Genomic DNA, 24,680 nt, shown 5'->3' on the forward strand with positions numbered 1-24,680 from the left:
GCTTGTGCAGAGGCTGCAAGGTAGGAAACCAACTGGAAGCGAAGAAGGTCAAGGAGACCAGTGCACAGTGGACAAGAGGGAACGTGGCACAATGTGAGATGTGAAAGGTTCACAAGGAATCAGTTTTTAACCCTCAGGTTCAGAAAGTATCTGGGCATCAGAGCAACTCTGATTAGAGTAATAATTAAATATCAAATCCTTTATGAGCTTAAAGATGGCTCAGCAATTTGGCATCAAGCATCTTTGCAAAGCTTCCATTTAACTCTTGGCATGTCAGTGATAGAACATGTTTACTGCCTGCTCACAGCATCTTAAAATTAAACTTCTCCGTTCATTTTGTAATTCTTCACCCTGCTTCATGTCAGAGAAGAAGATAAAGCCCCTGACAGTGTGAAAACTTTGATCTCTGTAAGAACCTTGTGATAATCATTTTTCCTATTTTAATTAAAGAATTAAAGAACTGGAAGGGTCATAATGAGATTCCTAACATTAAATAATTGTAACCTTTTTGGTAATTCTCCAGCATCACAGGTATGTGCAGAATTTACATTTTCTATTACATAGTTGAGCCATTCTGACTGTTCATGCTGAAATTATTATCTGTCAATTAGAGTTCACAAATTTCTCCCCTTATGTGTTTTAAAGGTCTGCCTAATTTCTTTACATGAAGTAGCTTTGCTAATTAAACATATTGGCAGCCAATGACTGTATTTTCTTTGTTTCTTTAACACTTTGATGTTGAAATAAATATTGGTCTTATTGCTTTTTTAGGGGAACTTGCTGTGGTTAATATTAGACTGTAATCAAATGATCTCTGTATCAGAATTGAACAGTTCAATACTATTCATAATAAAAAGACATTGCAAGTAGGAATAACATTTGTGCTTTAATTTGAAAGAGAATATTGGCCTGAAAAACTACCACCAACATCCAACTTATTAGGAGACATTAAATAAACTTACTATTTCACTCAGAAAAATTTAAGCCATCAAAGAGAACTTCCTCAGACTTTTCCAGTTATATCTACCGTTTTCCAGCACTCATTCAGTTACATGCTACCTTCCTACCTACTCTTAAAAATGCGTTCATTATATGTGCTCCTATCCAAAGGCAACCAACATCTTTATTATACACTGGATCTCATTTCCTTCTTGTTTACATGAAGACATTAGTCTAAAAATAGCTTCTATATCTTTTGTTTTATCTACATTTCCCTTTTTACTGAATCAGTTTACATCAGCAAAGAAGCAATCTATTATTCTGTTCATCTTTAACATTAAATCTTCCATTGATTCCTTTTCATTTATCAGCTACTACTTCATGCCATTCTCTCCTCTTTGTAGCAAGAGATTCTGTAACACCTGTCTCCAATTTCTGTCCTTCCATTCTCTTTAAACCCTTTCAGCCACACTTCAATTATTAAAAAGCTCTTCTCAATGTCAACAAGGACCTCTGGGTCATGAAACATAATTGTCATCTCTCACTTCTCATCTTACCGACTCCATCAGCATCATTTCCCCCAGCCTTCCTTGGCCCATTTGCTTTACGTGACCACGATTCCCAGATTGTTACCTCTAGCTCAGACTTCTTTCCTGAGGTTGAGGAAACCCATGCTCTTTCTTCATCCATGCTATTTCCTCCTAAATAGTCATAATAGATTTCTTAGCTGAATACATGAAATCTGTGCCCCGATTCTTCCCTCATCTCCAAACCTACTCCACTCACAAATTCTCTGTCTCAGGTGATGGCACATTCGGTCTCTTTTTTTCAATCCCACGTTCAGTCTGTCAGGAAATCCTGTTGGCTTAATCTTCAATATACACTTCAATTTAAATCACTTCTAATCACTTTTCGATCTATTACCTTGTTCCAAACCACTATTGTATTTCCCCTGAATTATTGCAATTCCCTCACATCTATTCTTACTTTTATTTTGGCATTCTTGCTCTAATACTCTATCCTCAACACAGCCTCAGAATTATCCTTCAGACACATAAGTCAGATCCTATCATACTTCCATGCAGTATTCTGAAAACACTCTCCATGTCACTCAGGGTAAAAGCTAAATTCCTTACAGTTAGTAAAAATCAGACATATCTGGCTGTCCTTTTTTCTCTCTACACTCCTCCCTTATGATCAGTCCCTCACTGACTCCTCTGATTAGCCGGGCACTATTCTGGTCTTCTTACTGGCCAGCTAGCTACCTTCTTGCTGTAGGTCCTTTATACAGACTGTCTACCATCATGGTACGCTTTCTCCCAGTCATCCTCATGGCTAACTCACTTCATATTTGTAACTGTGAAGAACCAATATTTTAGATAGAACCACCCTTGGACCAGGACAAGCAGAGATATTGTTTTTAACTCTACATCTGGAAGTGTATTCTGAAAATTTTTCCAAGTTTTCTTCCAATGTCTGGGACTCAGAATTGCCTTCTAGTGGGGCAATCTATCCTGGATTAAACTGGGCAGGCCTCATCTCTGTTTTCTCCTCTAGATGCTCTTTGATGCTCTATCTTGCCCCTGGCATCCACCAGACACCCCCTAGTTACTGAATTCTGCACCTAGGAAGTTATCTCTGACCATGTGGCCAGAACCTTGGTTCCAGGAGGGCAGTCTAGCAGCAAATGGTTTCCAAAAACTGGTACATTATTTCTTTGATAATAGTGTACTAAGCTGATTACTAGAATGGTGCTTACAGGCTGACTTTTGGTGACACAGGACACATTCAAGGATCTGGTCTTGAAGCAGTCCCCTGCTGACCCATGGATTGGGCCAGGGGTCTGGGCTCTTCTCAGCTCTCACCTGTCCATGGTCTGACTGCAGTGCTACTATTTATAGTAGTTCAGGTGAGCATCTTATATCCTGTGCATCTCTCCTGCTGACACCCAAGGTCACCCCAGCCCTTCCACAGGCTCTGTGTCATGTGCCAGTCAGTTCTGCAGAGGTGGCTGTGCCTTACTCTTGTAAGGGCTTTTAAAACTTTTGCTCCATAATGAGAGCTTGTCCTTCTGATTAAAGTCCTCTCTTGCCTCCATGGGATGGCACGGTGCTCGCCTGCGTGGGGTCTAAACCATGTGTGAGGAGGGGTATAATTAGAATGAGTGGGACCGCTTTTCTTCGCTTGCAGTCAGGTCTTTCATCTGCCCTGCTTGCTGGCGGTGGTGTCTGCGAGGCAGGGATGTCATCAGTGCTGACATATATCACCTTCTAGGGAGGCAGTCATTATGGCTTAAGGTGTTCAAGGGAAGACATGGTTGGAAGATGAGTAATTGTATACTTCTTCTATGAAATTACAGTCCATATAACATGACTGGGAAATGCATTATCATTCGTATTTTCTTTCAGATTCTGGTCCTTTGATTTGTATTTGTGCTCACTAACAAGGAAATATTGTTGAGAGAGTAATTGGAAGGCAGTGTTTATGGGCAGATCAATAAATGGTGTAGCATTATTAGTTATGATATAAAACACCATTAAATATATGGTATTAAAGAACTTCAGAGGCATTAATCTAAGTTTCTAAAAAGAACAAGAAGAGATGGAGTCTGGAATTGAACAGGAAGAGAGATGCTTGGACCCCAGGGAGTATCTTTCTGTGCTCTGACTGGACAATAAACAAATACCTAAGTACTTCTTCTCTATCTGTGATTCTAAATCTCCAACAATAATCACAATATCTCACACTGATCCATAACTTTTGTAATATGCTTTTTAGTCACATTTTTTATTATTATTAATGTTGAACCCAAACTGCTATCTATGCCTCTTAAATACCTTTTAGTTCTTTCTTCTCCTCTCCATTTCTACGTCCTCAGGTTCAATTTTTTAAATGTTTATCTTAACTACTTCAGTAATTATTTTTTCTCTTCCTTATCCCACATCTAGATTTTGAAGTAGCAAATGGGAGTGAGCATGTCCAAATTATGCTTGTGATAATGATGGGAACCATTTTGGATCCCACTGTCTACCTGTCCTGAAGGTGGTGATCAATTTTTGCTGATTTCTTTGGCCTATTTAGTGTTCATTATGTCTCTTTTCTATCCTTTATTTTATATGTCAATTCCTTTCATTTTTTATGTGCAAAAATGTATTTAATTGTTATTCTTTAATAAGCACAGACTGCTGCTCTCATCCTCAAACAGAACATGTCTTTGTGGACTGATGCTGTGCCTCATCCCAGAACTCATCTTTTTCACTTAATATGTACACAGGCATTTCACCCCAATTCTGCTAAGGCACTATATTCAGGCCCAGTTTACAGTTTTCTGTTTCTGAATATGACGGTAAATGAAAGAATCTTCAAATAGAAGACCAGGAGAAGTAAAAAAAGAAAAAAGAAAAAATCCCTAATTGATTGGGAGCATAAAAAGTTTACAAGCACTTGAACACATCAAACCACAGACTGCATCTTGGAAAAATGTAATGATGGGAAATTTCCAAGCCCTGAGGGAACTGAGAGGCAATTCTGCAGGTTTATGATCTCTTGGGGAATTTCTTTAAATTCCAGTTAGAAGTCAAGGAGGAAACTTTGCTTCTTTATTTATTTTTTCCTGGAGACCATGTTGAAGACAGTGCTTGAGAAGCAGCAGGGAAAATTCTTGACCTCATCTGCCAGCGTTGCCCTTCCTCCCGCTCTTAGTTGTAGAAGTAAGACTTGGACCCATACTTCATGTTTGGCCAGCTAGCGGATGGACTTTCCTATAGAGAATAAGAGAGTGTCATTATCAGAATTCTTGAGGAACAGAAACATGGTGAGATTTATAATTCACATTTTTGCATATTCAGAGAGGACTTTAAATTGGGATGTAGTACTTGAAAGTACGGGTATCGTGATGCAGGCTTCCAGGTTTAAGGCAAGCTAGGGTCTATCATGTAACTGTGTACACATGGGCCAGTTATACAAATTTGTTTCCCTCAGAATGTTCATTTTTAATTGAGATTATATGTTAACAAGGCCAAAGGATTTGGAAACAAGATAATGCATGTGGAGTTAATTGGACAACACTGGATGCAATTTAAGTGCTCAATAATTAGCAGCTATTTGAATGCAAACATTTTTTGGAGGGCTAGGAGTACCTTTTCAAGTCTAAAAATTAGACCTATCTTCAGTTTTTCATCTTCAAATTAAACCCAGATAACTATGAAATGAAGCAAATGAATCATTTTGTCATAGGTAGTCATTAGCTTTTTTTTGTTACTTTATATATTCTCATTTATCATTCATCCTCTAACACTGTCCTTTATCTTGGTGTTTTAGGTTAAAAAGTGGACTTTTTCAGGCTATATAAATAATATCAATGTAGAAGCAATGTAATTCAAGTTCTATTTAACATTTAGAGACTTATTGATATGCAATATAGCACTTAATATTCCAAAAATAAATGCTAAAAATAGCCCAGGGAAGGACATGAAAGGTAAGAAAGAGTGTCTTACTCAAGTCCCAGAGTGTAGTCTTCTGATTTTAAATTTGCCCATTTAATTTTCCCTACGTGCACTTGATGTCATAAATAGCATTTGAATTCTCCTTCAGAATCGTTTGAGATATTTAAATGGGTGAAGTTCTGAACTGCTTTAGTGCTAGTTGTCATGGCCTTGTCTCTTTTGTAAAATGAGCTAAGTCACTAAGACAACAGATGGAAAGAAGGCTCAGGCATCCATCAGGAAGAATGCAGGTGGAAAGCTAGAAAGATTACTTTTTTCCAAATTCTAGAAATAGTAGGAGAATAAAAGTTGAAACATTTAGATAAATCAGCAGAGCAATATTGAGGGGAAAGAAAGGGTCTGAAATCTGAAGAGAACATATTTCTCAGACTATGAAGTAAAGGAATGTGCTTAGCTAGACAGAATAAATCTTTCATGAAGTAAATAATAATCCTGGATCAAAAATTCAGAGGATTTAAGGAACTTATCACAGAGAGTAATTAGAATGGAGCTTTAAATCTATTCATTTAAAGTTAAAATATAATAAGAAGACACTGCTTACAATGACAACTGTACTACTAGTTTCTCATACAATTTTGAATATTATATTTACCATATAATACTGTATAATTACTATGTAACATACTACATAGCACTATGTAATAGTACAATTACTATGTATATTACATAATATATCAACTTCAAAGTTGAAAGAGGAATTTCTCTATCATTTTCAGAATGATCGATGCTGCAATAGGGTTGTTGCTGAAACAAATGGGAAGGAAACAGTGAGTAGTGGTAAGAGTCAGAAGGAAAAATTTCCAGGGTCACAGATCTAAGACATGGCCCAGAGCCCACAGTTTCTGGTTTGAGGGGACCTGAGCAATTTCCTGTGCAGCTCCAGCATTTAAAGAATATGACTATCAAGATAGGAAAGACCATGGGATCTTCAATGAGAGGTATAAACAGAACAAGCTGTTTCATGTAGAAGTATATGAAGTGAAAACTGGTATCAGAGTGAGTACAGAGGATGGGAGGAGCTGGGCCCATGGCTCAGCTACCTGTGGATGGTTTACAGAAGGTAAACCCTTTTAGATTCTATGTTACGTTAGCATGTTGGTTCCACCTATGCAAATTAATTGCCTTGGGTGGATAAGAAAATTACCCTCAAACCTCATCTTTTTCTGAGTAAATATTCAGATCATGAAAAATATGGTGGTGTCGGTTTTAAACTTGATTTTTAATGTTAAATTTTTTATAATTATACCAAAATACCTATTGAAAATAAAAAAAAGTTCCCTACCGTTTTTATATGTTTCCTTCTTGATTTTAAAATTATATTAAAATGTCTGAGCAGGGTTATTACAATTTTTTTGTTGTTTTTCTCATTTGATATATTGTAAAAATGTCTCACCATCTTTGTCCTTTTATTATTAGTGTTTTACTCATAGCATATTTTGCTACTAGTTTGTAGTAGACTGATTTCCATAAACATCTTATCATTCAATGTTTTAGATATTTCTGAATTTTTACTTTTATAAATGACACCATCTTTCACTAAAAAAACTTACATCACCTCATTTCACTTTTAGAACAATTTTTAGGGTCAAGGTTACTAGTATAAGGAATATAAACATGTTTATGATTCTGAAAATGACTGTGAAAACATTTCCAAATAAGATTAAATAAATGAAGCAGTTTCATTACAATTTAGATTTGATATAATTAAAAATATGATTTAGAAACATACTTTTTTCATATGATAGAGTCAATTCTTCAGCTCACTTTGTGTGTATAAGCATTATTGTAAAATCATGTGTATATCAATATTTCACATCTTCCACTTGAATTGTACATTATAGAGCATGTTAATAATAACTGTCTTGTTTGACTCTCATGGGCCAGCAGTTTGAACAAGTGTTACTTACCTATTCTTATTTTATGAGAGAGGACTCAGAGGCTTTGTGGCTTCTTCAGTGACACATGGCTATGAAGCTGTGATCACTACATTTTTGATATCAGGAATTGAACAATTATGACATTATTTTAAATTAGCTTTTTACTTTGGAGTAATTTTAGTTTAATAGAAAAGTTGCAAGATCTTATAGAGGGTTCTGGTTTCTCCTCCTCAGTTATTTTTCCTTCATAATTATCACCTAACATTACCAGGAGTATATTTATCAAAACTATGACATGAATGTTGATATATTACTCTTAATGAAACACCAGATTTTATTCACATTTCACTAATTTTTCCACTATTGTCCCTTTTCTGTTCTAGGATTCAATCCAGGACAACAAAATGCATTTAGGGTAATTATTTTTTAAACTATTTCAAATCAAAAACCTTGTGATCATAAACTCTGAGGACACCATACTCTCCATTGTCAAAGCTTTAACAATAATGTTAGAAATTTATTTTATCTGAAAAAAAGAAAGGCTTGATTTGTTTATATTTAATGAGCATTTTGATTCTAAAATAGTGTTTCTCGGAGAAACTCCCCAAGTAAGGAAGTAGAGAGCCTAAGAATTATTTAATTGTTAGATTAATATAGAACCTTGGTCTTCCTTTCCACCCTTCATTCTATTTGATTTTATTTGTAAAATGAAGCTGCCTGAAAAAATGGTGGACTCACGGGGTCTGAAGGCCACAATCATTTATTTCAGAGATAATTAAAGATATTTAAAAGTATTACAGATTTAAACCATACAATTTCTGCACTGTGACCAAGAAAATATTTTATATTTGTGAATAAGTAAAAAATGAATAAAGGTATTTTTCAGCCTTGGTCATGGTAAAGCAGAAATTAGGAATAAAAACATTCTTATTTCTGCTCTGTGTCAATTGCTTTGGGGGCTTGTTCTTACCATTTATCATAATTTCCTCCAGTGCATCTAAATGCATAAATGGTTTTATGAGCACAGCCTTATCTGATTTTCCCAAGGACCCTCTCAGGAAGCACTATTATTATACCCAGTTCCAGAATAGAATCTGAGTCCTTGAGAATTTTAAGTAACTTTTCTCATTACATAATATACCTTAGTAGAAGAGCCTGGATTTGTACCGAGGTCTCTGTGCACCTGGAGCTGGTGTTCTTAATCATTTCATTCCATCATCTCTCTTGATCTGAGGATAAGCTGATAACTGTTGTAACATACATTGACATTCTTTACTTTTTGGTAAATGGGCATTGACTGATCCAATGATCTTATAGGTTTGTTTTATAATCTTGTTTTCTTGATGGCAGTCTGTAGCTGGATATGGAGTTCGTAATGCAAGCACTGTTTAGGAATGTCTGGTGCCCTGGAAACATAATGAAGATGGTTATTTCAAAGTAAACAAATGGACAGATACTACTATACACACTTCTATATTTGTTAGTTTTATTAAAATTTTCAATTATTTTTGTTAGCTGTCATTCATTAAAAAAAACTTATCTTTTGATTTTTACAGAAAGCCTCATTATTCTTTTACTTGCCTATTTGTACACACACACATGTCATTTGACTGGTGAATGTCTCTTACATGTACAAGTAAGGACACAATCATTATTCACAGATGTGTCTTGCTATGAAAAATGACATCAAAATTTGGAGTATCCTGGATAGGTTATGTCAAAACCTTGATAACTCAAGGGAAAACTGTCTGTGGGTAAGGTGTCAGGATTTTTAAGTGAGAGAAAAGTGACTAAAACTGGTAAGGACATTTTATCAAAAGCAACAGTTTCACATTTTTCAATTTGACCCTCATTATAATCCTGTGAGATGAACATAAAGGTTATATACGAACCTCCCTACATTACAATAGTCATATAAATTTAAGAAACATGTTTATTTTGCCAAGCTGTACTTGATCAGACTGGGACATATAGTATAAATAATTAGCAAATAGTTGAAGCCTCAAGGCTCCGACTATATTCACCATATTATTTATATTCCTTACCTATGTGGTTGTTGCTAGTTTGTGTCTGTAAGTAATTGGGCCATTACCTTCTGATTCTACATCATTTGCTCAGTGTCCTTCAAGAAGAGGCATCATTCAAACATGAACAAAGGAATCAGAAGGTTTTAACCTCTCAAGTGGATAGCAACCCTACAAAGGCCACCTCTGCACTGAAGCTCTTGCTAGAAAAGTGCTTCTTTCCCTGTAGATCCAGTGGAAAGGACTTAGACGTTGGAGCCAGGGGTCTGGGTTAACATTTGAGACCCAGCACCTATTATTTCTTTGATTTTTATCTCTTTAAAATGGCATATATTTTCTACCAGTAAAATGGGGTAATAAGACCTAACATGGACTGTTTCTTACACACTAGACCCTGAACAAATGCTTCCTTGCATTATTAAACTTAGTTATAATAACAATACTCTTTAGTAGGTGTTATTATTTTTTGTCAACTTCTGTTTTTGTTTTCAATGAGTGGAAAAAAACCAACTCAACACATGCATCCTTGTTATATGTTAGTCTACAGCAGAGTGACTTCCCATTGATCTTTCTCTTTTATAAAGAATTGATTAATTAATCTTAAAGGCTCAATTCACTTCAGACTTTTAAAGAAATAATTGGGGGAATAGCCATTATTTCCGAGCACTTCTTAAACTGGGTGTTATTTCTTCTTCTATTTGCAGATAAGGATGATTCCTGGTCAGGGATGGCATGCAGGTCATCCCCGCTCCTGTTCCAAGCACCTGGCAGTTGTGATTAATAAACTGCCTTCCTCCTTTCCAGAAAACTTGGATGTGACTACAGAATCCTTCTCCCAGTTCACTTCAGGAAACCACTACTACGTGATCAGAGTTAACAGCTGAGATAAAAAAAATATATATTTCTCATCCCTACCGCACTGGATCACCATCTTTCCCCTATTCTGAAGCTCTGATGATCTTAAAGTATTTAATAATTTATCCCTATCCTTCCTGACATCCCACTGCTGCCTTAAAACTTCCTTTTGTTGTTGTTGTTGTCAATGACAAGAGAAGCACAAGTACATTAGATAATTTTTCATATGGATGAACAAACTCATTGACAATGATAATTCCATAAACTGGTATAAGATAGATTTTTCTTTCTCATAATTGTAGTTTCTACATGCTCACTGTAGTAGCTTTCACCCTTTTCTTGGAAATCATGCAAAACCAAAGCTTTGTAACGAGTTTGTACTCGTGGGGCTTTCACAAAGTCCAAATATTCAGAAAATAATATTTGTTGTGTTTTTGTTTGGCTACATCACAACTGTCGGGGCAACTTGCTAATGGTGGTGACCATCAGCAGCAGCCCAGCACTCCTGGGCTCCACCATGTACTTCTTCTTGGCTTTTCTGTCCGTCGTGGATGCATGCTTCTCCTCCGCCATTGCCCCAAAGATGATCGTGGACTCTCTCTCTGAGAGGAAAACCATCTCCTTTGAAGGCTGTATGATCCAGCTCTTTGCTGAGCACTTCTTTGCTGGAGCAGAGGTGACTGTCCTCACGGCCATGGCCTATGACCGCTATGTGGCCATCTGCAAACCCCTGCACTACTCTTCTATCATGAGCCAGAGGCTCTGCAGCATTCTGACAGGGGCAGCCTGGACAGGGGGCTTCCTGCATTCATTCCACAATACAAATTCTCTTCACTTTCCAGCTGCCCTTCTGTGCCCCCAATGTCATCGATCACTTCATGTGTGACTTATACCCATTACTGGAGCTTGCCTGCACTGACACTCACATCTTTGGCCTTTTGGTGGTTGCCAACAGTGGGTTCATCTGCATCCTTATCTTCTTGTTGCTCATCTCCTATAGGGTCATCTTGTTCTCTCTGAGAACCTGTAGTACTGAAGGGCAGCAGAGTGCTCTCTCTACCTGCGGATCTCACATTGCTGTTGTAGTTTTGTTCTTTGTCCCATGCATATTTGTGTATGCACGACCTCCATCTGCGTTCTCCTTTGACAAAATGGTAGCCATATTTTGCACCATCCTAACTCCCTTGCTCAATTCTTTGATTTACACTTTCAGGAATAAGGAAGTGAAAGATGCCATGAGGAAAGTGTGGAACAGAATAATAGTGGCTAATGAAAAATAAAACATTGATCTTTGAAAAAATTTAAAGTTAAGATTAAAAATTCAAATTTTCTTATTAGACAAACACTCTATGTGGGTGAGTCTTGTTTGGCAAGTGGTAAAGCAATGTAGTGTAAAAAGCATTAACATAAGGGTCAGGAAATAATGTTTTTCCCCTTAAATTACTTATGAACTCTGATTTGGCAGCTCAGCATCCTCAAATGTAAATTGAAAAGAGTTGAATTCTATGCTTACTTGTAATTTAAATGTCAAAAAAGAATGAAATGAGACATTATCTCCCAGACTTCTTGCCACTCATTAGATGTTTTCGAAAACCTTTGTGGAGGGAAGACAAAACTATCTTAGAGATTAGAAATGGAAACTTACTCAAACTATTTCACATGAAAAATCCTGTATATTTAGGATGCAGATTTCAGTGACTGATGAAAAAAATCTTGACTCAGGAATAGAAGGGATTAGAGCATTCACAGAACCTCAACTGTAGGTGTTCTTGTATCACATCTCTATTTCAAGTGTTTAAAAATAGCAACTTGCACCTTGGATTTCATGAACCCCCTCCCTAACTACTCGTATTTTTTGAGAGACCTCATCACTTTCTAATATACCATATATTTTGTTTACTTACTATTATTACTTTTGTCTGCCTTCTCTCATATAATGTAAGCTATGAAGCAAGGAATTTTTTTTTATTTGTTGATTGATGTAAAATTAGTGTCTAGAACAGCCTGATGTAGGGGCTCAATAAATATCTGTTGAATAAATGAATAAGTGAGATATCTTTCCATATTCAAATTTAAACTTATCTTTAACATTAATACACTAATATTTCAATTTGGCCAAGTGAGATAGTTATTGCTTGTATTAGCATTTTGATATTGATGAAACTATAATTCTTGCTATGATATAACACAGACCAGAGTAATCAAAATAATTCTGTATTCTAGTTAATTTCCCCAGATCTAAATCTAATGTCTAAAAATTCTAATAGAAAATAAAGACTTTTTTTGTCTATCCACTATTTTTCTCATTTTTATTCTCAATTTTATCTCCTACAAAATTAAATTTTGCTTTTAGTGATTTGACTTTTATCCTGAAGATATTTCTTATTTCAATAACACTGTCTACTACCTCAAATTTGGATGTTAGAGTGGGTTTAATCTGGCCAAAAGGTCTGTATTATTCATTGGAAACCTTACTTTAGGAAGCTACAACTTTCATTGAACAGAGTTTAAATTAGGGCCCTAATTTATCCCAAGACTACATGTGAGGCAGGGGTGGACAAACTCAAGATAGTAGAAACCTCAGTTGTCATTTATCCCTATTTTCACAGTTTCTGTGATGGAATAACCATTGCCAACTGCATTCAGTAAAATTCTGGTCTTGATATAACAGAACCCGGATTCCAGTTGTGTAATCTAATCATTCAGTCTGCAATGAACTTTAATGCACTCAGAGTCAATTCACTCAGATTGAAAGAACTTCCAGAGATCACTGACTCACCTTCCTGCCTTTGTCCAGCTCAATGCTCTCCTTTGAAACTGCCCTTTGGAAAATCTTCTGCCACCAGAACTGAACAGCTTAGCCATTCCCTCAAAGGCGGTGTTCATTCAGGGCTCTGGGCCTGGGGAGTGTAATGCAGGAGCCCTCTCCATGGCTGTTCTTATGTATCCAGCTGGGAAATTTTATAAAATCACTGTGTATGTCATATTAAAATTAATAAGATTTAGATTCATAAGACTTGTTAAAATATTTGGATTCCAGGCTCAGTTCTGTTACTGATTAACTATGTGACATGGGTGATTTATTTCACTTTCTCTATTTGTAATATTTAAGGAGAATTGATAAAAATACATAAATATTTTTCCTGTACTTTCTTTGAGCCAGGCATTCTTTCTTTTCATATGTTACACATTTTAGTATTTATAGAAAGTTTTTAAAAGTAAGTCTTCATATTCCCATTCAATTGATGGGGAAGCTGAGGCTCAAATACTTTTAAGTGACACACCTAAAACCCTTCTTCAGATTCTTCCAGTCCATTTGCAACAAAAAAAGGCCAGGCATTGGAATGTTACTTTCTCTACAATGTTTCTCTGAGACACTTGGGCTTGCTAGTTGCAACTAGCCCTGCAGCAAAAGTGCAAAGCATGGTGTAATCCATCCATGGCATACTCCAACCTCAATTCCTGTCCCCTCCTCTCCCCTTCCACCTAAACATACCCTGGACCTCTCACTTCACCGTCACTGAAGGCCATGTCATACCTTACAGGCAGTTCTTAGACCAGAGTGCTGGGTTGTAACATGGTCTCCCATGTGAGAAAGCACTTTTGTAATGTAATCTATCTCACCTTGAATAGCTTGTAACCATCCAAAAGCAAAGATCTAATTCTCTTTCCTGCAAGTGGAAGGACATATATTTTAAAAAAGAAAAAGAAAAAGCAGGGGTCGGTCAGTGGGGCAGAGCATAACCCAGTGATAAAGCATGTGCTTGGTGTGCTTGAGGTCCTGGGTTCAATCCTCTGAATTAAGGGAAAACAATAAAATAAAATAAAATAAAATAAAATGTTCTTTAAAAAAAGAAAAAATACATAAGACAAGTATTCAAGAATCCCATTCATTTTCCTTCCTCCTTATCTTACTCTCTACATTGATTTAAAAACATAGGTAAGATTAGAAATGTAAGAACTGAACATTAATAATGTAAAATAAATATTATTACTAGATGTTTCTTACAAAAAGAAAATAGGAAATTCAAGAGGTTGAGAAACTGGCTTAAATTCACATAGCAGTGGTGAGGCCAGGATTCAAGTCTACCACATGCTTCATTTATCTGAGTCTTTAACTGGCTCCAAAGGCTTCCATGCCTCTAGAAGAGATGGGCTTAAGGAAATCCTATAGAGAAGGGAGCATTTTCCTCATATCAAGTCATATGGGTTGAAGTTTAACTAATTGCCCCAAAGTTTGCTTTTGTCCCTGGACTGTGTGAGCTAGGTAGCTCATGGAATATCCTTTGGAACTGGGCTGGGAGAAATAGTTTACTTGGAGCTCCTGAGGCTGAAACCCTGCCTTAGGAAATGTAAACTTTTGTGGGAGTTATAATTAATGCCCAATGTAGTAAAAAGAAAACACTTAAACTCATGATTTTCAAAAAAAGGTATTGTGAGAAGAGACAAGGCTTCATAGACATTTCTCAGAACACAGAAATAGTTTTCTCCATAAAGTATGCAAGAACCAAATTAAGAAATTTACTCCATTTTACATGACCCTCCTCTCTACTCCAATACAGACACTGTTGTTCTCTAATCCAGGGCTTCTGGGGAGAAACCTGAGAAGTATGGCCACATGAAGAGTTCCTTTCCCCAAATCTCCTTACGTCCCATAACCTCTTGTGGTAGAAGGCACTGATAAATCTTAATGAAGTATAGTTTGTGTATTTTATTCAGACTTCATATAATTCACCTTGTAAGTAAATTAAAGTTGAAGATATGAAAAATATACTTGATTGGAAGTCATCTATTTGGTCCTAAGAAAAGAAGCAAGTATTTCAATCTGTCTGAAATTCTTCCAATTGCCTTCTGAAAATTTCTGTCTTAGAATCTTTACTCAGTGTGTCTTCTAACAAGCAGAGGAGCTCCTGGGCGGTATTGTCACCAGTGAAGGGTTGTGATGGCCCAGCGTTCCTAAGCCCCCCTGACCTCCGTGTAAAAGTACACCGTCTCTCAAATGCATCTCTGCTCACAAACGAGGCAATGACTGCACCATGGCATTGAGGCCAGCTTGGTAGAAGTTTCTATCTCCGGAATCCTCTCATATGAAGTTTTAGGTCAGTGGTGATGTTTCTGGGACAAAAGTCCATGATAATACTGCACTTTCTACACACTTGGGTTTTCAGGACCCTTGACAACTTTTTACTTATGACCACATTCCCTCTTTGCTTTGGGGGAAAGTGATGGTGTGACGTGGGTCAGGGGGAAAGAAGCTGAACTTTGTGATGAAATCTTGGGTCAAACTACCCTCTCTAACATTTTTTGCTCACCTCCCTTTACTATGTCTTTCTGTATCCTACCCCCTGACTCTTCTTTCCCTCATGTATGCTCACTCTCACTCTCCTCTCTCTTGTTCTGACTTTATTTAGTCTTTGTTCCTTTGTTCCTCTTCAGTATGATTTATTTAGGCATTTATTTTCTGCTTTGATATTAGCCTCAACATGCAGTTTAAAGAACTTGATTTTGAAGTCAGGACAGAAGTTTAAGGTATCAATTATCATCCTTTTTTGATGGCTCAGAATTTCTCTTTTCTAAGATGCATCTTTGTATTTAATATTTTATATGACATGTAGCATGAATGCTACAGAGGGAGGCTATCTAGTCACATCCCTTTCTAGTTCTCACCTGTCTTAGATAAAACTCCTGTAGCACAAATCAAACTTTGTATCTAGAAAAGGACACAGCAAATTACCACATTTACCTTGCAAAAAAATAAAATGTGCAGGTCAAATGAAATAACACAAGTGAAAACTTGTTTAAATGATCAGATTACAGATCAGGAATAACATATAATCCAGGATTGCCTTATTCAATTAATTGTGTGTGTGTGTGTGTGTGTGTATACATATGAAAAAAAAAAATATATATATATATGAAAAGCCACATAGTAATATAGGAGCATAAGAGATAGAGGCAAATGCTTATTTATCCAGAGGAAAAAAATGGAAGACTTTTGGCATCAAATATATTTGAACTGTTTAAAATTTTAACAAGTGAAAGTATAACTTAAGGATTAATAAAGGGAAAATAGCTCCCTCTACTATGATGTACCCCTTAATCAAAGAGGTAGGATGGTCCGGGAGGGTTTGGAAACAATGAATTCAATAATAAAATTCTGAGGCGGTGACCTGATCTAATGCATATATCTTGTCAACTGCTGCTTTCCTGTCTTTATGTCCCCAAATCTTCTCTCTCCTTTTTTTTTCTTTCAAATCTTCTCTTTGCTTACTTAAAATGAAACAAAATTAAATTACATGACCTGGATTTTATGGTTGTTCACTACCTGCCAATAAAACTACCTTTTGCAACATTTTGATTTATTGAAAGTGTGGTTTTTATGGAGAGGGTATCTATTTTACCTGAAGCAATTCATGCTCTTCCCCTTCAATTATCAAACTTGAATAAGAAATATGAAAAAGAAAAATCCAAAGCAAATTAATATAAAAATCAAGAAAGCAAACTACGGAAACAACAGGATCTGGCTCACAAGCTTCTAAAAAGTAGAGCTATCAACGCAAACAGCAGATACATAGGAAAGGCTTGTGTTTTCACAAATATGATTGTACTTAAAGGTCTGTCACTCTATGAGACATTGGCTTAAAATAATATAGATCTTTGCTCTGTGCTCATCTGCCTACTCCCCCAAAGGTCCCACTGGAGGAGGATTACATTGTCCACATTGGAATGAGAACATTTTGTCTTTTCTATCAATCCAATTTTATTTAAACTGTGACAGCAATTGGCATCTTCTGCTCTTTGCCACCTCAAGTCAGAGTTTGTTGCACCATAACTTCCTCATGGCAGTTTTGACTTCTGCTTTCCTCAGAGTATAAATCAGAGGGTTGAGTTAGGGTGCCCCAATAGTGTAATCACAGCCACCATCTTGTCCACTGGAAATACAGATAGAGGTTGAGTGTACGATAATATACATGGTTCAAAGAATAGAATGGTAACAATAATGTGGGAGGTGCAGGTGGAGAGGGCTTTCCTTCTTCCTTCTGCACTCTGATTACTCAGAGAATGTAAGATGAAAACATAGGAGATAAGCAGCATTGTGAAACTCACCATGCATATTGCCCCACTGTTAAACACAATGAGTAGACTGATGACGTAAGTATCCATGCAGGCAAGTTTCAACAAAGGCTGCATATCACAGAAATAGTGATTGATAACATTGGGCCCACAGAAGGGTAATTTCAGAGCCAAGAGGATCTGTGTTGAAGAATGGACATAAGACCCCACCCAATGCACAACAGACACACTGGATCATGATGGTTGTGTATCTCAGGGGCTTAAAATGTCCACATAGCGATCAAAGGACATAAGGGTGAGCACCAAGATCTCCATGCACCCAAAGATGTGACTTGCAAAGATCTGAGTCATACGCTCATTGTAGGAGATGAATTTCTTTTCAGGTATAGAATCTACAATCAATCTAGGAGCAGTGGTTGTTGACAAACAAGAATCAGCAAAGGATAAATAGAAAAGGAGGAAGTACATGGGGCTCCCAAGTGTCTGGCTATGTCTTATGGTCATCACAATAAGGAAGTTTGCCAACAGAGTTGTGAGGTTTAGAAGCAAGATCACAAATACTACTTTCTCCCTTAAAACATCTCATGTTAACTCATATAGAATGAACTCATTCACACTGCTATTCATCTCCATAGTTACACTGAATATAAGGCAGACACAGCTGAGAAATGTTTCATCTGCAAAGAAAACTGAGGATACAGTAACTTGCAATAATAGTGTATTTGGACTCTGAATTACAACTTTCATATTTCTAATTCCATCAACACTATAACTCTATTTCTCAAAGCTTTTCATGAATTACACTAACTTGGGAAACTTTTTTTTCATGTTGACATTTATGCTTTAACCATGGGCATTGATTCAAGGTTTTCCTATGTGGGCCAAAACACTTTTCAGCAAAAAAAAAAAAACAAAAAAAACCTCAAGTGACTGTTCTCTCTGCAAAGGTCTGAGAACTAATGACTTGGCTTTACGATCTTTGATCAGGTCACTTTAATGTCTTGAAGCTCTTTCTTCATATGACAATTTGAGATTCTAATAGATACTTTATTAAGCATATACATCTGTATAGGATATATATGTGCATATAATGTATATGCACCTCAATTACTGAAAAATAGTATCTCTGTATAATTTAGAAATGATACTTTTGGAGATTCTCTCCTAAACAAACACATTTCTTGATTTGGACACCAGTTTGTACCCATGATTCCTGACCTCTTCAGTATCTTGGTTGGATTATGCCTTAAGAAAAAAAAAATTTTCCATCTTTAGGTTTATTGTGGCTGTAATTTTACCTCCATTGCCAGTTAGGGCACATAAGCTATTTGAGTAAATCACTGAGGCTAGCAATATTGAGGAAAACTGCTCTATGTTTGAAATAACCCATTACTTATAACAGGTGCATGGTATTAAGTTTCACATCCTATCAATCCAACCTGTTGTGCTACTTCTTGCATTTCTATAACTTGTGTCATGTCCTCTCTCATATCTGATTTTCCTACCACTGTCTTCCAGAAGTTTGTGTTCTTCCAATTTTTCTCTCTAAAACATAATTTTAAAAACATATTTCAGAATTTCAACCTACAAATAGTTCTCATTGTTTTACTTTATTCTATGCTTATACACAAACATATCTATATAATTTCAATCATCCTACAATATTATTATATTTTCTGATTTTCCTTTTTAATTTTAAAGCCTTTTCCATGTAGTTAAAGAGCATCTATAATGAAATAACCTATTTAACAAATATAAATAACAAATCAAAATTTCATAAGTTACTTGGAGTGACTTTATGCTATTGACTCTTGGTCCAGAAAATATGTAACACAGATTCAATAAGGCCAGAACTGATTTATCATCAAAATGGATGTCAGAAATCAGGGGCAAATTATCAAGTAAAATTAAAAATAAAATAAATTAAGTCACCAGATTTTCCCTGACACCAGCATGATTGTATCAAAGAAGAAAATGCAGCTCTGGGTTTGCCCTGATTCTTACCAGGCGCACTGCTCCTTGGCCTTTTACTATAAAGCCCCCAGCCACCTTCTCCAAATCAGGCTCACAGACTTAAAGGCACTAGCCTACTGTGACCTCCTTTGCCTGGCAAGGAAATGAAGCTGTTTTGCCTACTTTATCCAAACTCTGTCTCCGAGTTTCAATTTGACAACGGTGGCACAGAAGCTAAAGTTCGGCAACAATCCCACCAAACGGCTTCCTTCACCACATCTCCACTCTTGTCATCTCATTCTGCTAGGGTTCAGCTCTCACAAGTGTTTGTGACACTTACACCATTGTTGCTGTGACTTTCTACTCGGCATCAGGCGTCCTCCTGCCCGAGAGCCTTGGGAAGCCTGCTTTCTGTGTCTTAGCTGTTCCTCCTCCTTACGTAGGCATGGCCACCTCCTCACTCACTTCAGCTTATTACTGAAATGTGTCTTCTCAGTAACAACTTTTCCAACTTCCCAGAATTGCAGCTCCCACCCGCTCACATTCTGTGACTCCTACTCCTCCATCTCTGCTTAAGTTTTACCCTTAGCACTTAACATTCTCTAACATAGTGCACAGTTGAGTTACTCATTCTGTTTTCTAGTATAGGTACTAGAACACAATTTATAAAGACACGGGGATTTGTGTCTTCAAAAAATACTGTTAAATCTCCAGGGCCTAGGATAGCATCAGGTATATTTTAAGTGGTCGATAAACATTTGTTGAATTAATAAATAAATAATTATAGAAGTATATAAACCATACTCATACCTTCAGAATGAATCACATAATGATACCAAATAATAAAGAACAGAAGGGAAAAAAATAGAATATAAATATGAAGAGAATACACAAAAAAGCCAAAATCTTGTCCTTTGAGTACAAGAATAAAATTAGCAACTTTCTCCCATGTGGTGGCATTTATATGAGTGTATAGCTTTGTCAAAAGTCATCTATTGTATGTTTTAAAATGGTGCATTCTATTGTATGTAAATTATACCTTAAGAGTGGATTTAAAAATAAAAAAATGTTAAAATGTTTTTCTTTCCATTTTCTGTCTTCTCCCTTTCTTAGTGACTACTGACTTCAAAATATAGAAATTTTAGTTAGTAGGCTTCACTGTAATTATTTATACTATAATACATTTTATCAGTATCATTAGGATGTATAATAATTATTATATCTAACACTTTTTCTAGAATAGGAAACTAGGAGAACTTAAGAAACTTGCTTTAAAGTTACAGAAACATAAATCATGAAGCTAGAATTCAATTAGATCACGTCAGTTTGAGCCTTTACCTGAGCTCAGAGCTTTGTCTGTCATTAGAAAATATTTGACTTAAAAGACAGTGAAGTTTGTAAATTTTAGTAGTCTATACCTCAATGGGACCTTGAAAGTGTGCTTTTCCCCTTGGAGTAGGGTGCAAGGGTGGAGCCCTTGGTAACTGAAGTGGGAGGTAGCCATTAGGATGAACTAGGAGGAGAAAAGAGCTCTGTGGGCAGAATCTGCCTGTTGACAGTCTTGTCTGGGATTAATTAGACCATGGCTTGCTATGATTCTGGATGAACTGAGCTCACTATCTCATGCAGCAAATCCTTCAGGGTTGGGTGGGAAAGGTGGCGTACTTATCCCTCCGATGGCTGGGCATTTATTACCTTTTATAAAGTTCCTATAAATATCTGATGGAGGAGGAAGTGTTTAATTCAAATGCTTTGCCAGGGAACGTTTTAGGAGTAATAGAGCTGGCTATTTAGAGATGTTCTTATCACAGAATAGTATGGATATTTCCTTTTTATCCTAGAAATTTCTAAGAGCAGAAGTAAGAAGTTTTCTGCCAATAGTATATAGGCCATTTCGAAGCCTCTAACTCAGGCCTCGTAGAAGAGCTGGCTGTATCTGGAGTGTCTTCTCTCCCCGTAGATTCTGCAACAGGAAGCAGAGTGGATCTTTTTTGAAGTACAATTTGCATGTGGGAAATACAGAACAAGATTCTTCAAAGTAAATCAGAATTAAAAGAGCAAAAGCTATGAATTCTCTATTGGATATCATCTTTTTTTTTTTTTTACAAGAAAAAGGTAAGTTTTCAAGCCCACCTGAACAATTTCTTTTTTCTCGCCCCCTACTTGAGACTGGGTTTTAGGGCAGTTGCGTTTATCCAGTTCTATCTCTTGAGAAAGCTGAAGGTGGCAGGCCCGCCGGCCCGCGCTCGCTCCTTCACACAGTCCCTCACAAGCCTGGCCGAGGGAGGAAGGGGGCAGTCCGGGATCTCGAGGCGTGGGGAGGGGTGTTTATTTGGGGCGAGGGGGAGGCTCGAGGCCGGAACGAGCTGACTGGCCGGGATCCTCCGACCGCAACTGTGGCAGCACCGGGAAGGCGGGGAAAGAGAAAGAAGGAGGAAGGGCCCGGGATCTGGGACTCCAGCCCGCGCGGTAGGCCGGGGTGGCGGGGGACAGGGGGCGGCGGCGGCCGAGCCCGAGGTGGGGGCGGGGCTAGCACCCCTCGGCAATCTCCGCCGCCTCCCAACCGGGCGCCCGAGGGAGGCTGGGAAGAGATCGGGGGAGTTCGGGAATCTCCGGCCCAGGCGAGGGACCGAGCTGGAGGCAGCGCGCGGCTGCAGTTCCAGCGCGGAGGGGGCGGAGCCTGTTTCCCTAAGGGCAGGGCCACAGCCTAGAAAGGACGGAGCTTGAGAGGCCCGAGTGCCGCGTAGCAACACCCTCTGACAGGACTCGCTGTGTAAAGTTGTGCCCCAAATCCTCCCATCTGGCTGCCTCAGTTCCAGACGAGGGAAGAGGCTCTGAGGGTGGGGGGAGCTTTGCCTGCTCCCTCTCCCACAGAAAAATAAGCATCTCGAGTCGGAAGATCCAGGAATGAAGCCACCACTGCATGACTCTCCACAGTTCCGAAAGCCTTTTCTTTAATCATAATTATTACCACATTCCCGATCATATTAATAATAACTAATGTCTCTAAGAGCTTTACAGTTTGCACAATGGGTTCTCAGGCCCTTTTTGGAGGTGATGATATAAGCAGAGTAGATACCATGATCTCTGTTTCATTGATGATGAACCTGAACCTTTGTTAAGTCCCACAGATAAAAAGTGGCAGATCTAGATCTTAGCACACCAGATCATATTCTCTTTCTCTGCACTTTGCTGCCTAACACTTTATTGCTTATCAACTTCGTGCAATTAGAGATTTTTGAGCAATAGCTTCTCTCTCCTACCAGAGTGTAAGGACCAAGAGGGCATCTACTTTCTCTGGGTTCCATGCTGTGCCCTGTACATTATAGGAATACAATCATGTTGCATGAATGACACGGATGTTGCTAATTAGCTTAAACAAGTTGCTTCATCTCTTTGGATCCCTGCTCCATCATTTGCAAAATGAGGAGACAGCTTAGATCAGTGGTTTGAAACTAGATTTGAGGTGGGGGATTATAGCTCAAGCAGTAGAGCATGTGCTTAGTATGCACAGGGTCCTGAGTTCAACCCTCAGCACCTTCTCTAAAAATAAATAAGCCCAATTTCCTCATCCACCACTGAAATAAAATACAGTAATAAGACCAGGCTTGAAGTTTTGCCCCTTCCCCTCTCCCCCAAGACATTTGTCAACATCTGGAGATATTTTTGGTTGTTACACCGGGTGGGGGTGTGCTGCTGGTGGATAGAGACCAAGAATGATCAGGAATGTTGTTCAACATCCTACAATGAACAGGGCAGTTTCCATAACAGTTATCCAGCCCAAAATGTCAATAGTAGCTGAGGTTGAGAAACCGCGGGATAGATTAAATTCTCAGGGCATGTCCAGATGGGTCTACAACTTGTCCTTTGAACTTAGGTTTAACCTGGCTGGTGCTGGAACAGTACAGTGATAAAGATCCCTGCTTTGGAGTCAGACCAACCCAGGTTTGAATCTAGGATTTACCACCAACTGCCCACTGATGTTAGACAGTGATGACTGAAGAATTTCTATACCAAAAGGGATTAGGGTCTGCAGACTGGTTGTAAGGGAGGGCTTGTCTTGAAGCTGAGTTTTCATAGTGAGCATACTGTTTTAACTAGGCTGTGTTATACACTGATAAAAATAGTCAAGTTTTATCTCTGCTACTTACAAGTCATGGTGCCTTGTGAAAACTTTAGCTTCGCTATGCCTCAATTTCTTCATCTGAAAACTAGGCTAATACTAGTACCTTCCTGAAAAAATTACTGTGAGGGTTTAAATGAGTTATCACACATTAAGAACTTTGAACAGATTGGCCTATTGTAAGCACTCAATAAATGATAAGAATATGTCATTATCACTACCACTGGGTTTTTTTTAAATTACATAAGGTAATTTATGTAATCCTTTCATGAGGCTGCTAGAGATTAACATGGGCAGACAAAGCTCCCCAAGTCACCATTTGGTGAGCAAATTGATTATTTTCACCACGCCTTAAATTCTTTGTTTGTAAGATGACAATAATATCACAGTGTTGTTCTAAGGACTAAGAAGACAATATAAAGCACTTAGCATAGTGCCTAACATATAGTATCTGCTAATAAGTGGTAAATATTTATCATCTAATTTGTTTAGTGACAGTAAGCAACTGGCTAGGGGCCCATGGCTGGAAGGAGAAGCCCAGGCATCTCTTAATACTGCTATTTGGGCCATTGTGTTGGAAGTCCAAGTGCCTGCAAGTTTGTGCTTGAGCTGAATTAGGTGGTTCCAACCTAAATCAGCCGGTACCTCACAGCAGATGGGGCTTCATCCAAGCATTATGGATTTGAAGAAAAATTGGGATACTTCCTGATGGCTTGTGGAACAACAATTGCTTTTTCTTTTTTAAACCTAGGGGCATCAGTGTTTGGTTTTCTGACAAGTTTACTTTCTAGACTGGTATCTTAAGAATTATTTTCCCCTCCCAATCTACCTTGCCAAAATACTGGTACCTAAATGATGCTGGGTCCTTCCTGGACTGCTGCAGGAAGAAATGAGATTTGGGATCAGGGCTACTTGTGACTCAAATTATTGTTTTTCAAGTAGCACACGTATCCTGAAGAAATAGAGTGATGTGATATGGGAACGTTTGTATGACCAGGCAGAACAAAGAGAAATTGGACCGCGCCCTGTAAACAAGCATTAAGCATTCAGGGAGGGAGAGAATAGAAACCTGTAAATAGTAGAAGAGGCCAAAGGCACCCAGGGCAGCACAAAAATCAGGATCATTTCTTTCACATACATCTGCAACCACCTGTTTGGAAGCAGGTGGTTATAAAACGTTACAGTGGAAGAGGACAATATTAAAATATTTTCCTAGAAAGAATTTTTAGCTGCAGAAACCAAGTCCTAACATTCATTCATTTATCCATTCAACAAACTAAGGGCAAGAGTCTGGGATACCAAGACAAATAAGGAGAGGGGAGGGTACAGC

At 37.8% G+C, this 24,680-nt stretch overlaps 1 long non-coding RNA gene and 2 pseudogenes across 1 annotated transcript; 1 reads left to right on the top strand and 2 right to left on the bottom strand.

Moving 5' to 3' along the window:
* Window positions 1-4,466: 4,466 nt before the first annotated feature.
* Window positions 4,467-21,679, bottom strand: LOC107035088 (uncharacterized). The gene is made up of 3 exons (XR_012065327.1): window positions 21,361-21,679; window positions 8,463-8,727; window positions 4,467-4,700 (listed from the first exon to the last, which is right to left on the bottom strand). It is a non-coding gene; the product is annotated as an uncharacterized lncRNA (long non-coding RNA).
* Window positions 10,549-11,495, top strand: LOC102543791 (olfactory receptor 4C15-like; annotated as a pseudogene).
* LOC140690283 (olfactory receptor 4C11-like) lies at window positions 17,012-17,907 on the bottom strand (annotated as a pseudogene).
* Window positions 21,680-24,680: the final 3,001 nt, after the last annotated feature.

Source organism: Vicugna pacos, chromosome 29 (genome assembly GCF_048564905.1).
Source record: "Vicugna pacos chromosome 29, VicPac4, whole genome shotgun sequence".
In the NCBI taxonomy this organism is placed as follows: Eukaryota; Metazoa; Chordata; class Mammalia; order Artiodactyla; family Camelidae; genus Vicugna; species Vicugna pacos.